The sequence below is a fragment of the Lethenteron reissneri genome, chromosome 32 (assembly GCF_015708825.2).
Source record: "Lethenteron reissneri isolate LAM-NWPU_2019-01 chromosome 32, ASM1570882v1, whole genome shotgun sequence".
Taxonomy (NCBI): domain Eukaryota; kingdom Metazoa; phylum Chordata; class Hyperoartia; order Petromyzontiformes; family Petromyzontidae; genus Lethenteron; species Lethenteron reissneri.
Window position 1 is genome coordinate 819,584 of NC_083810.1, and position 2,945 is coordinate 822,528.

A 2,945-nucleotide genomic window follows, 5' to 3' on the forward strand; every position below is an offset into this window, starting at 1 on the left:
CCACCCGTACCCTGCCTCTTCCAAGCCGACAATTTTAGGCGAGGCCGCAGGCTTTGCACGCTACTAGGCCTCGACACCCACCACGCCACTCTGAGGTAAATTCATCAAAGTTTTTCCTACTCTTCACTACACCCCCACCACAATGTGTGCTATTAATATTACTTTGTAAACCCAACGCGCCACCAATCGATTACTTTATGTTCACTGTACAATACTCATTAAGCTTGGGTGAGCGTACTGCCAGTCTATCATGTACACTTGTAGCTGCTTATTAAGCTCGGTGAGCGTACTGCCACTCTATCATGTACACTCTAGCCTGCTTATGAAGCTGAGTGCGTGTACTGGCAGTCTATAATGTGGACTCTTGCCTGGTATTATAATCGATTCTTTATATGTTCTTGTTACAAACAGTCATTAAGCTGCTTGAGCGACCCCCAGTTCGATTCCAACTCACGCCACCACCGCTGACGATTATTTGAAACGGACCTGGCCCCTCCCCTAGGTCCACTCAGCCTCAAAAGCGTAACTGCTGTCGTGTGTGAACATCGTCACTGGGGAGACAAAGGCGGCGGGGCATCGTGGATCCAAGTCCCGGGCGAAGCCGGGTCATGTGTATGTGTGTTTGTGTTTATGTGTATGTCTGTGTGTCTCTATGTATGTGTGTATGTATGTGTATGTATGTGTTTGTGTGTATGTGTGTGTGTATGTATGTGGTTTTTTTTTATGTCTTATGTGTATGTCTGCGTGTCTCTATGTATGTGTGTATGTACGTGTGTGCATGTGTTTGTGTGTATGTATGTGTGTGTCTATGTATGTGTGTGTATGTGTGGTGTATGTATGTGTGTTATATGTCTGTCTGTGTCTGCATGTATGTGTGTGTGTATTGTGTATGTGTTTGTGTGCATGTATGTGTGTGTTTGTGTGTATGTGTATGTCTGTGTGTATGTGTGTGTATGTGTATGTGTGTGTATGTGTTTGTATGTGTTTGTGTGTTTACGCTCGCATTACACAAATGTGTTGCTGGTCTAAGGCGTTCCTCGCACAGCATTGCCGCTTTATTATTTCAGTCGTTTACTGCCTTACGCACCCTGAAAGTCGTGTGTCTGCAGCAAGCGCGTGTATGTGTACCTATGGACGCGCGCGCGTGTGTTGTGTAGGGGGAACGGTAGTGTAGTGCTTAGCGTGCTGTCTGTGTCTGTGTGTGTGTGTGTCTGTCTGTGTCTGTCTGTGTGTGTCTGCGTGTGTCTGTGTGTGTGTCTGTGTGTGTGCGTGTGTGGTGTGTGGGGAGCGGTAGTGTAGTGCTTAGCGTGCTGTCTGTGTGTCTGTGTGTGTGTGTGTCTGTCTGTGTCTGTCTGTGTGTGTCTGCGTGTGTCTGTGTGTGTGTCTGTGCGTGTGTGGTGTGTGAGGAGCGGTGGGTGTAGTGCTTAACGCTACGCTGCGCTACCAACCCGGCGAACCCAGTTCCATTCCCGCTCACGGCCACCACCGGTGACGATTATTTGAACCTCCCCTAGGTCCACTCAGCCTCAAACGAGTAACTGGTGTGGCGTATTAACATCGGCACTTGGGAGACAAAGGCGGCTGGGCGTGGTAGATCCAAGTCCCGGGCGAAGCCGGGTCATGTGTATGTGTTTATGTGTATGTCTGTGTGTCTGTATGCATGTGTGTATGTATGTGTGTGTATGTGTTTGTGTGTATGTCTGTGTGTGTATGTATGTCGGTTTTGCCGCCGTGGTGGATCCAAGTCCCGGGCGAAGCCGGGTTCATGTGTATGTGTTTATGTGTATGTCTGTGTGTCTGTATGCATGTGTGTATGTATGTGTGTGTATGTGTTTGTGTGTATGTCTGTGTGTGTATGTATGTCGGTTTTGCCGCCGTGGTGGATCCAAGTCCCGGGCGAAGCAGGGTCATGTGTATGTGTGTATGTGTTTATGTGTATGTCTGTGTGTCTGTATGCATGTGTGTATGTATGTGTGTGCATGTGTTTGTGTGTATGTATGTGTGTGTGTATGTATGTGGGTTTTTTTGTATGTGTTTATGTGTATGTCTGCGTGCCTGTATGTATGTGTGTATGTACGTCTGTGGATGTGTTTGTGTGTATGTATGTGTGTGTCTATGTATGTGTGTGTATGTGTTTCTGTGTTTGTATGTGTGTGTATGTATGTGTGTTATGTGTCTGTCTGTGTGTCTGCATGTATGTGTGTGTGTATTGTGTATGTGTTTGTGTGTGTTTGTGTGTTTACGCTCGCATTACACAAATGTATAATGCGGGTCTAAGGCGTTCCTTACACAGCATTGCCGCTTTATTATTTCAGTCGTTTACTGCCGTATGCACCCTGAAAGTCGTGTGTGTCTGCAGCAAGCGCGTGTATGTGTACCTATGGACGCGCGCGCGTGTGTTGTGTAGGGGGAACGGTAGTGTAGTGCTTAGCGTGCTGCCTGTGTCTGTGTGTGTGTGTCTGTGTGTGTGTGTCTGTGTGTGTGTCTGTGTGTGTGTGTGCGTGTGTGGTGTGTGGGGAGCGGTAGTGTAGTGGTTAGCGTGCTGTCTGTGTGTGTGTTTCTGTCTGTGTGTGTCTGCGTGTGTCTGTGTGTGTGTCTGTGTGTGTGTCTGTGCGTGTGTGGTGTGTGAGGAGCGGTGGGTGTAGTGCTTAACGCTACGCTGCGCTACCAACCCGGCAAACCCAGTTCGATTCCCGCTCACGGCCACCACCGGTGACGATTATTTGAACCTCCCCTAGGTCGACTCTGCCTCAAACGAGTAACTTAACTACTGTAGCGTATTAACATCGCCACTGGGGAGACAAAGGCGGCCGGCCGTGGTAGATACAAGTCCCGGGCGAAGCCGGGTAGTACAGCTAGTCTATATATATAAAATCGTTCATGTCTGTCTGTCTGTGTGTGTGTGTGGACTTTGGCCCATACGCACTTTCATTGGACGGCGGTTG